Below are 15,036 nucleotides of genomic sequence, written 5' to 3'. Positions count from 1 at the left end.
GCTATTTTCTCTATCATTTCCCCCGCTTTTATGCCATCTTTGCACATTGTGAGGTGGTGGTGTTCCTTTCCATACGTAGCCTGTCCTTTCATTCACTCTCCCCAACATTATTTCATTTTTAATCTTTTTTTAAAAAACTATGTTTCAAATCATCATGAAGTGACTTAAGTTTATCATCGTCATCATCATCATTTTTTTCTAAACACAAACTTCTACAGTCTGGGTTCCTGGGAGAAAAGGGAGAGATAATCTGTCATGTTTCAATATCATCATGAAGTGACTTTGTGTTGTTGTTTTTTTAAAAAACACACTTTTGTCATTAACAACAATGTTAAAAGGGGCGGGGGATCCATTTCTCATACAAACCCCTTAAAAATAAAACACCTCACATAGCTTGGTTTTCGGATAGGGGGCGGGCCAAAAGGAAAAAGAACCAGTTATATTTGGAATCACCGTTAAGTAACTTTTAACTTTTACTACAATAACTTTCTTATTCACAACGAAACAAAAAAATCTCCTTTCACACAAATGACTCCCCTCCCCCCCAAATAAACGAATCTCCTCACGTAGCCTGGTTTTGTCTGTGAGAAAGATTGTAAGTATGGGGAACCCAAAAGGTAGGGTTGCCCTATTTTGAAGAACAAAAAGAAAAAAAGAGCGCGCGCTATGACGGTCATTCAAAGCAAATAAAGGCATTTTGCCTCAAATTTTACCCCGGAAAAAAAGAGGACGTGTCCTAGAGAAAGAGGACAACATGGCAACCCTACAAAGACCACCCATGTTGCCTTCCTTCACCACCACGAAGGGGCTCCTTTTAACTTTCCCGCCCCCTTCCTTCCTAATCATGACGTTTTTATTTATTGGAAACGACTAGTGTAACAAAATCGCCTCACACGCAGCCTGTGAGAAAGGACGGCGGTGGGCATGACCCAAAAGGAGAAAAGAACCCCAAAGCAGCATGAAGTGACTTATTTTAACTTTGATTATATTATTTTTGATTTTGTTTTTTATTAAAAAAAAAAGCACCTCAAACTGTCTGGTTTTCAGTTCCAGGAAGGAGGCGGCACGAGACGGGGGGAGGGGGAGGTCGAGGAGGGAAAAAAAAAAAAGAGAGAGAGAGAGAGAGAGAGAGAGAGAGAGAGAGAGAGAGAGAGAGAGAACCCAGGCAGGCCAAACGGCCGTGCTCGGGGTTTCCCAGCCGGGCCGCAAGGGCGGGGAAGCGAGCGAGCGAGCGGGAGGCAGAGAGAGAGAAAGGAAGGAAGGAAGCAAGCGGGGAGTTGCCGCCTACCCTCGCCTGCCGCGCCCAACCCAGCCAGCCGAGACTCCGCTGCTTTCCCTATGGCCGCGAGCGGGAGCTGAGCGGCTGAGCCCACACCCACCCACCATAGCTTTTTTAAAACAAAAAACCGGGGACCGCGAAGAGAAAGAAAGAAAAACCGAGAGGAGGAGGAGGAGGAAACAACCTCCCACACATAACAAAACCTGCCCGCCCGAGCGACTCCCTCAGGGGACCCCTTGCCCGCCCGCCTCCTCTTGATTCGACGTTCCTGTTGGTGGTGCAGCCGCCGCCCTCCCTCTTTTCTCTCTCTCTCTCTCCCCCTCCTCCTCGGTGCGTCTCTTCGTGAGGAAACGGAGCGGCTGCCAAGCGCGGCGCGGGACGGACGGACGGCGACGAGGCGGCGGCGGCGGCGGCGGCAGCAGCAGTAGGGGCTTCCTCCTCCTCCTCCTCCCCCTCCCGGTTTATTTCTCTTTCTGTGTCCCCCCCTCCTCCATACCTCCCCCCCCCGGTTTCCTCCTCTTCCTCTTCCTCCTCCTCTCTGCTTCCTCCCTCGACGCTGCCTCCTGCCCCGCTGGCTGGCCTGACGGACTGAATTGACTGGGAGGAGGAAGGAGGAGGAGAACCGGCGCCTCTCGGCGGGGGTCTTGCGAGGGGGTCGCCCGCCCGGCGGGGAGGGAGAAAGGAGGAGAGGAAGGCGTATTGGCTGGGGGCGGCGGCGGCGGAGGCCGTGGATGAGCAACGACCGTCGAGGAAGGTGAGAGAAAGAGAGAGGAAAGCATAATATGTGGTATTATTGGAGGGGGGGGTGTTGTTTCGAAATCTCCCTCGCAGGGATCCTAATCACGTTCCCCCCACCCCACCCTTTACAGCTTTGCTTGCCGTCCTTATTACGGACCCAGTTCGTATCCCCACCCTGAAAAAACAGGCCTCGTTCGCCCCGTTCTTAAAAAAACCCCGAAGCCCCATGACAGCCCCTGTTCACATCCCCACCCTGAAAAACAGGCCTTACTGACCCGATCCTGGGCGGGAGGGGGGGAACCCGGCCCCATCTCATATCGTGTTCATACTCTCCCCACCCACCCCGCAAAAAAAACAGGCCTCATTCGGTTAATCCTGTAAAATCGGGAGACCTTGTTCATTTCCCCACGCCGAAAATCAGGCCTTATTCATTCCCTCTTAAAAAAAAAAACCCAACCACCTCCCAATCACTGATCTTGTGCATGCAGCCCCATCAAATCTCTCCGCGGAGACCCTATTCAAACCCCCGCCCCATTACGATCTCTCCAGGCCCTTGTTAAGTCACCTTAAACCCTTGTCTTTTAATCAGTATTTTCTAAACTCTCAACATCAGCCAATCCTGTTTCTCTCCCTACGGCCCTGTTTTTTAGGTGCTCCTAACCCCCTTTCTTCCTCTGCCACCCCCGCAGAAGCCTCCATTACGCCCCTTCACATGCTCCTCCCTTTTAAAATCATTTTCTCTCCCCCCCCCACCTTAAAATACTCTCTCCTCACTTCTCCCATCTAGATACCTATCCCCCCCCCATATCATCTCTTTTTCTAAAAAAACAAATTGTTGGCAAAAAAAGAAGAACATTTCAGTGTGTTTCAGTTATGGGGGACGGAGGAACCCTTTAATAAAATCCCCAACCCTGGGTCCCTCCTGTTTTATCCAAATCATGCTTCTCTTCCCTCTCTAGCCTTCTAAAAAGAGCAATACAAAAACTAAGAGGGAGGGAGGCTGCCCCTCCTTGAAATTTGAGTACTGTACTGATCAATTTCCCCCATATTTTCTCTTTCCTTTCACCTCATACACTTTCTCTCCTTCCTACTTCATGACTTAAATCTTGCTCCTTTCTGCCCCACTTCTTTCTCTTTCACCCCTCTGTTTTTACCCCTCCCCGCAGAATTTCCCCCTCCCAGCTGCCTTAGACTGCCCTTCCCTATTACAGCTACTTCTGCTTTCCTCTCCCTTTTTAATACTCTCCCTTGCTGTTTCAAATCCTTTCCCTATCTACTCCCCTCCATTTTGCGCTCTCTTTTTTCTCTCTCCCCTTCTCTATCCTGTCCTCTCCCCCCATCTTACAATGCCATCCTTCCTGACTAGGCGAGGTGCCCTGCCCTTTTTTGTTAGGGCTGCTGACACAGGAAATCAAGAAATAACCATTTGGGTTTTTTTGCTTTCATTGTCTCCATCACTGTCCCACCCATCTCAGAACATCAGGGAGGGGGAGTGTTTTTCTGTAGCTGCTGGCCAGAGATAGGAAAAGGGTGTGTGTGTGTGTGTATGGGGGGGGGGGGTTGTTGAAGAACTGATTCTTTTCTGCATGCGTTGAGGCTAGAAGTGGGGGGAGGGGAAGGAGGCAAGCCAGTCCACAGAGGATGCTTGGGAGAAAATATCAAGAGAGTGCTGTTTGTGTGTGGCTGGTACTGTAATGGTGGAAAATTGATTGGGTGGAGGAGAGGAAAACAGGGTGAGATTGCTTTAGGCAACCCCTGGCCAAGGAGAAGGCTAAGAAAATGGAATCTTGGTGGTTTTCTTCTTCCTACGGTAGGAAATGGTTTGGAGGCGGGGAGAGAATAAGAAATGCTTCTACTTTCACTGTCATAGCAGAGAGATTTAGCTGTTGTATTTTTTTAGTTGCTTTTCTGCTTTAATAGGTGTTGTATAATTTTGCCATTAATGTCTGCTCAGGGTAGACGTTGGCTGCTGGAGAACCAGGGAGTGTGCAAATATGATTTTTGGTGTGTTTTTTTAAAAAAAGCAATTTAAGGAAAATTGCTTTTGTAGTAAAGGTTTTTTTTAAAATAACTAGTTGAATTTCTAAAACCACATGAGGGAAATGCTTATGGAGACTATTGTGTGACTTTAAATAATGAATTAATCCAGAGGATAAGGAAGGATTTTATTTTATTTTTAAAATAATGTGTCAAGAGGAATATTAGAATGATATAGAGGTTATCAATTTGTCACTGTGATGAAGAACTAAAAATTTAACGAATGTGATTTTTTGTCATGATTGCCTTAGCAAAACCACTTATTCGAATACATTTTATGCAATATATATATATATATATTAGCCACTTTAAACAAGGCAAATGCTGTTTCCTTAAAAAAAATGAAAGCTTGGAAATGGGGAAAGCTGTTTCTCACACCACCTATCCATGTGGATTTGGATGTGGTGAAAGAATAATACCAAAAATTGAAAGGAGGCTGCTGTCGCCATTTATGTACATAGTCTGAGGAGAGGTTTGTTGCACATTTTGAGGCTTTCCTTCTAAGCACAGGCTTGTAAATAAAGACAAACCGCTTCTGCTGGTTTTGTGAAATGCATGTTAGAAAACGAGATGAAGATGAGATCTTAATTAATCTTAGATATTAAGCATTCTCTCTTTTGTAATTTTGGGAAGAGGGGATTGAATAGGTCAATTGTTTTAGTGGTTGCAGATTATGGAGGGTGTGCTTGTTCTCCCCCCCCCCCCCATTTTTTTCGGGGAATGAATGGATCTTTTTGTGCTGGGCCCGGTAACTGCAACAAGATGGCGTTTGCAGGAAGGCAACTCTTCGTTTTCAACTAAACACAGCTTCACCAAACCAAATCATGTTTAAATTCCTTTTCTGACTTTGATAAGCTTTTTTTTTTTTTAATTAACAGATTTGTTTTGTTGGGGCTAGGGGATTGGCAGATGTTCTAGGTTTTTAATCTTTTGATGCTTTTCAGTCTCCAAATAAAGCCGGGTGGGTGGAGTAAATAGTTTTATTGAAATTTTTACATCGTGGCATAAATACATGGGATATAGTGATGGGATCATTTTTAACTTCTCAAAGCCTCGTAAGAGTTTTAAACTCTTTCCCTCCCTAGAATGTTGCCACCAATTTTCTTCTACAGCAGGGCTTACATAAATCTTATACAAGCATTATTTGTAGAACTGTGTAATCTGTCAGTGTGATCACATGTGACCTCTTTGTGATGGAAAGGAAATGCAGTTCTGCTCCTTTGCCAAAAATATGACAGCTTCTGCAACAGTATTTGACCTGAAATTCTTCAGTGAAATATATATATATATAAATAAAAAGTGGCATGAAGCAGAAGCTTGCTTGATTAGTAGAACATTTTCCCTGGTCTTTTATATTTTTTATACAAGTTTTTACATATTTTCAGTGCTTACTGGAGTAGCTTGTACAATTGAACGAGATTTTTAAAGTTGGTAACATTCTTTATTAAAAAACCAATAGGTAGTTTTATTCACATTCCAACTGGGTTAAAGTACAGTACTGCAGACTTCTAACTGACCCAAAGCAGATTAATTTAGAAGTGAGCAGAACATATTTCACAGTCTGTATGTTTGGAATTGTACCTGCATTTGCAGAAACATTTGAAATTACACTATTTGGATGGCATCAAATTATTGTTAATAGCTTTAAAATAATACTATCAAATTTTATTAGTTTAATTTTTATCTTACATCTGAAAGCTCACCAGGGCAGACTAGATGACATTTATTTATTTAGTACACATATCTTGCAATTAGTAAAATGCATAGTATATTTTGAGTTTAATAGTAACCCCATACTCTTTATTATGGGTTCTAACTGTTAGCTCATAACAGTGTTCTTTGCATTTGGCATTGGGTTTGTTTTTCTGGGGGGTTGGGTCTGTTTTGTGTTTCTGCTTTGGTACAGTACATTGTAGTTGAGGCCCACATAAAGAATAGATATTTGGATAAATGCACAAGATATTGATTGACAGTTACTTGTCATTATTGTATTTTCATGTGCACACCACTGGAATTTTGATCATGTTTTATATTTTCCTTTTTTTGCCCTTTTCTCTATGAGCAGGTGTTAAAATTACCTAAGGGCCTGTGTTCACTAGGGTTTATCCCTATTTATTCATTGCAGCTGCTAGGTCAATGTGGCAGTAGGCATTCTGTTGTGATACTTTGTGTCTCATCCACTTACTTGGAAAAGTTTGAACTTGGAAGTTAACCATATCATTGTATGGGGACACTGGTTGATGTTACAATACCTAGGCATTATGTGTGGTGGTGGGGGGATAGATGAGGAAGTCTGAAATGTGTTCTATTAAACTAAATGAAAAGCATGAGTTAGAGGCTGCTTGGCCTCTTTTTCAGATGAAAACTAACAAGGCTTTAGTATAAGGATGTCAATTTCCGTTGTATCTTTAACAGCTAAGCATGGTAACCGGTCATAATAGTGGTTATGTAGCCAGCAAATAAATGCTGTATGTTTTGAGCAGATTGATTAACAGGAACACACATTACTGTTTTGGCTTTTAGGTCATCCTTTCTGCAAATCAGCCCTGCACATAGCTTGCATTTTGTGTGCAATAAGTTTCTCGAAGAGGGGGGAAAGTATTTGATCCCCTGCTAACTTTGCCCGTTTGCTCTCTGACGAAGAAATGACCAGTCCATAATTTTAATGGTAGGTTTATTGTAGCTGTGTGGGACAGAATAACAACAGGAAAACCCCCAGAAACCCAGTCAGTCAGAGATTGATGTGCATTATAATGAGTGAAATAAGTATTTGATCCCTTTGCAAAAGATGATTTAGTACTTGGTGGCAAAACCCTTGTTGGCAATTACAGAGGTCAGACATTTCTTGTAGTTGGCCACCAGGTTTGCACACATCTCAGGAAGTATTTTGTCCCACTCCTCTTTGCAGATCTCTCCAAGTCAGTAAGATTTCGAGGCTGATGTGTAGCTACTCAAACCTTCAGCTCCCTCCATAGATTTTCGATGGGATCAAGGTTTGGAGACTGGCTTGGCCACTCCAGGACCTTAATGTGCTTCTTCTTGAGCCACTCCTTTGTTGCCTTGGCCATGTGTTTTGGGTCATTGTCATGCTGGAGTACCCATCCTCGACCCATTTTCAATGCCCTGGCTGAGGGAAGGATGTGCTCACCCAAGATTTGACAATACATGGGCCTGTCCATTGTCCCTTTGATGCGGTGAAGGTGTCCTGTCCCCTTAGTAGAAAAACACCCCCAAAGCATAATATGTCCCCCTCCATGTTTGATGGTGGGGATGGTGTTCTTGGGGTCATAGACAGCATTTCTCCAAACACGGCGAGTTGAGTTGATGCCAAAGAGCTTGATTTTGGTCTCATCTGACCACAACACTTTCATCCACTTCTCTGGGTCATTCAGATGTGCATTGGCAAACTGCAAACGGGCCTGTACATGTGCTGTCTTGAGCAAGGGGACCTTGCGGGCTCTGCAGGATCTCAGTCCTTCACGCCGTAGTGTGTTACCAACTGTTTTCATGGTGACTGTGGTCTCAGCTGCCCTGAGATCATTGACAGGTCCCCCCCCCCCCCGTGTAGTTCTGGGCTGCTTCATCACCATTCTCATGATCATTGCAACTCCACAAGAGATAAGATCTTGCATGGAGCCCCAGACCGAGGGAGGTTGACAGTTATTTTGTGTTTCTTCCATTTGCGAATTATTGCACCAACTATTGTCACCTTCTCACCAAGCTGCTTGGCAATAGTCTTGTAGCCCAATCCAGCCTTGTACAGGTCAACAATCTTGTCCCTGACATCCTTGGACAGCTCTTTGATCTTGGTCATGGTGGCTACTTTGGAATCTGCTGGATTGATTGCTTCTGTCGACAGGTGTCTTTTGTACAGGTACTGTAACGAGCTGCGATTACAGGTAAGACCTCTCCCTTACAGCAGGTGTCTTTAATCTCAGCTCCTTACATACAGTGAAGATACCAAGTAGCCTGACATCTGGCTGGTTGATGGGGGGTCAAATACTTATTTCACTTATTATAATGCACCTCAATCTCTGACTTGTCTTCTGGGTCTCTGGGGGTTTTCCTGTTGTTATTCTGTCTCACAGCTACAATAAACCTACCATTAAAATTATGGAGTGGTCATTTCTTTGTCAGAGGGCAAACGGGCAAATTTAGCAGGGGATCAAATACTTTTACCCCTCACTGTATTATGGAGTTGATTCTACAACCTCACATAATGCTGATATAATCCAACTGGTTTCATTAATCATGTCACTACATGAAATCTGTAACTGCTCCTGTTTTTTGTCACTTTTCTCCATACTAATTAAAGCGTATGACTGAATAAAACATATTTTGCTATTATCTGAGGACTTTCAGTGGAATAATCACACTTTGCTAAAAATGAATGTAGCTTTTGCTTCCTGTATTTTGCTTCCTGCAATTGGCTCAAGTTTCAGTCCCTGGATTGGATTAAATTCTTACTGTCCGTGGATTTTGGCTTTGCATTAGTGGATTGGTAATTGATATTCTCAATTTTAATATCCAGATGTAGCCATATGGCATTCCGTATTGTTTGAGACTGCCATTAACACGAGCTTGACAGAAGAAAGAAGGGAATGAATAATTTTGTGTAGATGGCAGATTTGGCACCGAAGAAAAATCCTTATTGCTGTCATCTTCTTTCCCCTTGCCCTCAGCAGGCATAATAGGAAGAGGAGAGTTTCTAGGATAATTGGTCATTTTGAAAGTATCAGTCATTGTGAAATGGCTAAAGACTGGTTACTTTTAAACCAAATAGTCAATTATATTTGGAGCCTAGAATGGCAGTCGTTGCAAATGCAAGTGACAGGGTCACTTCCCAGAAGGCTTCTAGGCAAAGGCAGAACTAAGATGATGACAAAGGGCAGGAGGAGGGAGGTTTCTGACACTGTAGACTAAGTCCAGGCTCTGATGGTTTATGAAAGGTTTTGTTCAGAAAATGTGCATTGTAAGGTAAAATTTAAATGCATTGATGATAAAGAGCGGGAAGCTATTCCAGTCATAAGGAGTAGTATGATAAATGCCATGGATGACAAAAGGGAGCTGATACCAGATGAGAATATGTAAAGGGGAGTGAAGGAGAATGTCAGGGATAAAAGAGGTAGAGAATCTGATAGTGTGTTTGGTTGAGAGGTACTGATTCAATAAGAAGATGGTTTCCTCTCAGCAGTGTTATTTATTTATTTAATAAATTAATAAAGTTCATATATTGTTTGATTGTAAAAACCGAAAGCAGTTTCCAAACTTTGGATACATTGTTTATTAAATGTTGGAGAAGAATCCTACAGAGTTGATGAGAAATAATGCATCTCTTAAATAAATATTTGAGATGTTTCAGAGGAGTTGTGTGTTTAGATGCCTGCATTTTAAAATTTGGATACTCTGGAAAATGTTTGTATCCATTACTTCATTAATATTGGGACTGAGGGACTGAGGAATAGGAGTTAATCCCACCCACAATTTTTCTGGTTGACACTCCCCCTTGCTCCACTTCCATTTGCCGTGTGGTATACGCTTTGCTGTCTTGGGCAAAAAGCAGTTTTGGGAGGTAGATTTTAACTAGGAAAAGGGAGGGAAAGGTTAAAGCTCCTCTTCCTGCACCATGGTCCAATACAAATTCCTCTCTGCATGCACAGCTGCATTCACCATTTTTTAAAAATGGGAAGGTCTTAATGTCATTTAGTTGCATCTTTAGTCTGTTTCCACACCAGAGTGTTCTTTGCCATCTATAAGGCTGACTTAATTTTATTATATCAGGAAGATACGTTATCAAATGCGCAGATGGTGAAGGGGGCACACACACATATTTGCATATACATGCACACTTTATATTTATCACTTGCACAACTATAGCATTTAGAAATTAAGGAAATACTTTTATCTTTCTGAGAACCTTTTGTGTGTTTATCTGTATTTCGTTTCTGTAAGTACTGTTTACCATATGGATTTTACCATAGTTTAACTTTGAAAATATGTGTTATATTTATCTTCTTTACCTCACTTTCACCTTCCTGCCACATAGCAATAAAAATTGCCAATTGGCACCATCTTTTTAAATTATCTTATAAGTATTTGGGAAAATGGTGTGTATATAGTGCTGATACATTAATGGGAAAGGGTGTGGGAGGAAATAAATTCACTACAAATTTTCTGCTTCAGTCCTATTGCTTCTTGTTGTATATACTTGCTAGTAAGAAAAATAGGCTAACCTGAGGCAAGTGGAAGAGGTAACCTTTATCAAAGATCACACCCATGAATTGTTATAATTCATATGTAAAACTTCATCTGATACTCATCTCTTACATCTTTAAAAGTGAGTTATGCTGATATGTTCTCTTACAAGTGAGATGCATTAAAAGACTGTTTCATATCTTTTCATCTAAGAACAGGAAGGGATTCTCTATCTTAACAACTCTAAAGCTGTGGTTCATCTAAGTGTGAGTTTTCAGGAGTCTTGAAGGCATGATTTACTTCACAGTTTGTAGTTTGGTAGGACCTTGAAAGAGTGGTATATGCATTCTCTATGGCATTAAAATCTAAATGCAAGCTCTTGGTTTTTTAAGGATGCTGATTGATTGTGTTATAAACAAGGTGATCTGTGGCAAAATTCTCATTTTTCTGATGAGGATATGCCTTCGCCCCACTCTGCTATTATACACAAGCAGGCTGTCACTTTTTAATTCAGTAGTTCAGTTTTGTAGGAGTCATTCTTGTTTGAGGGCAAAGGCATCTCTCAGGTGCAGCTTAAAGTTGGGCAAGAGCTGTTAATATGCCTGTCAAGAAGCCAGAGAGTGATACCTTCCAAAATCTAATTTTGTGTTCAGAGTGGTGTTTCTGAATATGTGAGTAGGTTCAACACTTCTGGGTGTTGAAATTGAGGAGTCTTTTGTGGCAAACTTTGATACTCCCTACTTTAAACAATAAAAAGTGTACTGAGCTTTATGTATACCCTGATGAAATAGCAGTGTAGTGTATAGGTTTGTTGCTTAGGTTGTCTTATTAAATTAGGAGCACATTAGCGAGAGGTGAAATGTGTAAGTCTTATTAGGTGATTTAAAACCTGTGTTTTGCCATGACTGCTAATTTGAGTAGAATTGCCAAAATTTATGAAAATCTGCTACATAAGCTTTCCATGATTCTTTCACTATCTTTTTGAAGTATAAAAGATACTTGCATAAGAGAAAGGTCATTTAGAATGTTGACACATAAGGGAATGGTAAGGGATGTGAGCTTTTGTGTAGTAATGACATTTTTCCCCCTGAGAGAAGAATTTTAACTTTGTCTTCTAATTACAAGTTAGCTGCTTCAAAGGCTCATTTAAATGGCCAGAAGTAATTTTCAACGCATTCCTGGAATTACTTGTGTTTTTGTCCCTTTGGATGCCTGTGGGAATGCTAAAATTAACTGATCTATCTTTTACAGCCCTTCCCCCAAGTACACCTTTCTTCTTATTTCTTGCCATTACAGTAGGCCCACAATGTACATACATTTAACTTGTGTGCATTCAGCTTTATGTGTGTGGGGATTTATTTATTTTTTAAAAAAATCTTAGAATGGGGGTGGTCCATGAAAAATGACTTTGGCAATTTCACCTGCCAATGAACCCCATGTGTTTTGGCTTTAGGTGCGATTTCCTGAATGCAGCCCCTGTGTTATTTGAGGCCTTACTTTATTGAAAAGTTGGGGAGACTGGGAAGGTGATAAATGTAATGTGTTTTAGAAACCTAGGAAGCTGATATATACAGAGTCAAAACATTAATCCATCTAGCTCAGTATTGTCTACTTTCACTGGCAGTAGTCAAACATCTTTCAGACAGGAATCTTTCCCAGCGCTATTGGAAGATGCCAGGGGCTGATTGTGATACTTATTGTATGTGTTCTACTGCATTGAGCCATGCCTTTTGTCTTAATATTATAGCAGATCCAAATGTTTGCTGCATAGTGTTTTAAAAGCAGATTAAGAAGAACTTCATATATATGAGAGATACCTGTAGTGTGAGCTGTTTTTATTTAAGACTTTTAACATAAACCTCAATCTGCAATTGCTCCATTCCAAACACACCTCTTCACAAGTTTCATTATTTTAATGATTTGATATAAAATTCTGACCTTATTTTTCTGAGCTATTTGCATGTGAATAGAATATTGCAGTGGCATATTTTGCTGCATTTAAGAATAGCATCTCCTTGAGCATAAAAAGCACATGTGTCAGGGGCTCGGGAGCAGGAGCACAGGGGAGAGAGGAAATGGAGAGCGAAGGGGAAGAATCCGAGGGCAGCGTAGGGGAGTATGACAGTGACCCGAGAGATTCCATGAGCTTCTCCAGCAAATCAGAAGATTCCCAGAAGGGGGCGCCGATGGTCAGGGCAAGGCGGGTCCCAGGGGGGACGCACCAGAAGCAAGGAGCCAGCGGGGAACCCCAAAGCAGCAGCGGGGGATCAGGACCAGTTTCCCCACCAGAGCGTAGTGGGGGGGAAGAGTCACATGTGTCAGGACCAGCGTCTCCTCCAGCGGGGAGAGAAGATGAGTCAGGGCTGACCACGCCTCCATCGGAGAGTGGGGGAACGGAGGGAAGGTCAGTTGCAGCTAGCCTCCCCGAAGGGGGAAGCAGTGACAGCAGCAGTGAAACGGTCAGGAGGAAAGTTGCTGGCTGGGCGCGCGCGCCAAGTTCAAATGTACAGGCGCGAGGGACAGCAGGAGACCCGGATTGGGAACCAGCTCCTAAAGCCCGTCGGAGGGAGGGGGAAGGCTCAGGGGATTCAGCGTCAGAAGAGTCTAGAAAGGGCGAGACCCCGACAGACAGGCGGAACCAGAGGCGGAAAGAGCAGAGGATGAGGTGGAGTAAGGCTAGAGTCTTAAACTGGTGTCTGGGGGGAGGAGACTCAGACGGAGCTTCAGTGGTCTGAAGTTTGAGACGTAGAGCTGCACGCTGCGGCTCTGGAAGTGAAACTGAACTTCAATAAAGACTTCCGTACTTAACAACGAAGCGGCGTTGGTCCTTTGTGAGCTGGGACCTCGGGCAGCTCTGACAACATGTTTAAAGTTCATGAAAAAGTATACTCTGTCAGGATGGTTAGTGCTCTATAAATACATCTCTTGCCCACCTAGCGGTTCAAAAGCATGTCCAAGTGCAAGTCGTGTTTTTATACATTTGGACTGGACTCAGTAATGTTTTGATTTGCTAAGTTGATCTGCAAAATTTTATCAGGTGATAGCTTGTTCTGTGAGAGGATGACAAGCTCTGTATGCAGCTCTCAAGGTTTTGCAAGTAATGTAATTGGTAAGAGTGTGAGTTGAAAATATACCTGTTCATTGATGAGGTGATACTTGACTTCACTAAGTGGCTTCAGTTAAGCAACCATCTGCCTTAGCCCCTCACATCTGTATATTGTTGTTGTTGGCATCCATCAGTCTTGAGAGACAATGGAGTGTGCCTCCAGGGGTGAAGTCTAACTGCAGTGTTAGGTGTACTGAAATGACCTCCCAAGGGCACAAACCTGGGCAGTATGTATGGAGGTCCTGGGCTTCCCAGACGACTAGACCCCCCCCCCGCTCGGTCTCACTGATGCGGTCCAAAGGAAAGCAGAGCAATATGTTTGGCACCAGCTGGGCTGCAGGAGTTGCCAGAAGGAGGTGTACAAGATGCAATCCAACCGTCTTAGAGATTCCAGTCTGGAGAGTAGCCGATGGGTCTCAAACCCTCAGTGAATTACGACTTCCCCTGCATGCAAAGACAGGCTGCAGCAGATTGAGTGGATGAGACCAGTACTGGGTCCAACAGTAAAGAAGGTGGTTTCTGCGGGTCCTGTAGAGGAAAGTAAGAGGAAGATGGGGGTCATCAGCCTGGGAATGTAGCCCATCTTGGAGGAGGAAAGCTCTGGTGCTAAATCTCTGCTGCCTTGCAGTACATTTTTTGGGGAAGAAAAGGCTAAGAAGTAAACCCCACCATTGGTTGTCAAACTTAATCCGTTCCAGGAGTCAGTTTGACTCCCGGAACATTTTGAAAACCAAGGCGCTGCTTCTGATTGGCTGCAGGAGCTTCCTGCCCTCAATCGGAAGGTGTGTTGGACGTTCGGCTTCCAAAAAACGTTTGCAAACTCGAACACCCACTTCCGGGTTTGTGGCGTTCGGGAGCCAAAACGTCCAAGTACCAAGACGTTTGACAACCAAGGTACGACTGTATAATACTGGATTGTTATTAAATACTGATACATTAAAAGAATTTTAAGTGTGGGCTCCTTGTTGCAGTTGGGGCTTAGAGGTGAGTCCTGAGTCTGGCCAATTGAAGACTATTGTTTTAATGATGGCATGATGAAGAGATACGAATTGATAACTGCTGACCAGAGGTGCTTGATCAAAGATCAGCCATTTGTTTAATGTTTATAGGTAACCATGCAGTCCTAGGTTTTATGTGCAGGTTACTAAGTCCTATGTTTATTATGGCTGGCACATAGCCTGACCAATCAGTATGTTTAAATCTTATCGTTTCTAGCTGGTCCCAGTTGCTTTTGAAAACTTGGTAGATTGTGTTAACTCCCACCTTTCAACAACAGACTTAGCTGTTACTTTCACAAATCACTTGAACTAATGACAGCAGTTCTGCATGAGGTGGCAATTGGTGTTCTTATTTAAACACTTTTAATTTGGGTGCCACTGCCTTGTTTTTAAGTTTTATGAAAAAATCTAAATCTTAGCACATATTAACCAATATTTTAAGTTTGTTGCTGTCACAGCTATATCTTTTCGGAAAGGAGTGTAGTAGCTCTCTAAATTTAATACACACTATTGCTTCAAAGATTTTAGTTTGATCATAAGTTTCATCTTCCCTTGATTTACGCAAATTCTCATAACAAATAAGCAAGTCTACAAATACAGTGTTCGAAATTCGCCGGGCACATTTTGCAACTTACTATTGGCCACTTGCAACCACTTGAAGATGCCCATGTGCTAGGATGGCA

The 15,036-nt window shown here is 42.8% G+C and overlaps 1 protein-coding gene across 14 annotated transcripts in view; it reads left to right on the top strand.

Moving 5' to 3' along the window:
- Positions 1–1,031: 1,031 nt before the first annotated feature.
- The window catches only part of GNB1 (G protein subunit beta 1), a 74,431-nt gene continuing 60,426 nt past the window's right edge, over positions 1,032–15,036 (top strand). For 10 of the 14 annotated variants that reach the window (XM_083628908.1, XM_083628911.1, XM_083628905.1 and 7 more), the window contains exon 1: positions 1,032–2,033. The gene's annotated coding sequence lies outside the window, so the exon portion shown is untranslated. Of the gene's footprint in view, positions 2,034–3,524; positions 3,828–15,036 lie in introns of those variants that run through there. The other 4 variants (XM_083628916.1, XM_083628914.1, XM_083628917.1 and 1 more) reach the window with 3 other exon arrangements.

The sequence above is a fragment of the Podarcis filfolensis genome (assembly GCF_964270895.1).
Source record: "Podarcis filfolensis genome assembly, chromosome: 8".
NCBI classification, from domain to species: Eukaryota; Metazoa; Chordata; class Lepidosauria; order Squamata; family Lacertidae; genus Podarcis; species Podarcis filfolensis.
This window is presented reverse-complemented; position numbering and strand designations above follow the sequence as displayed.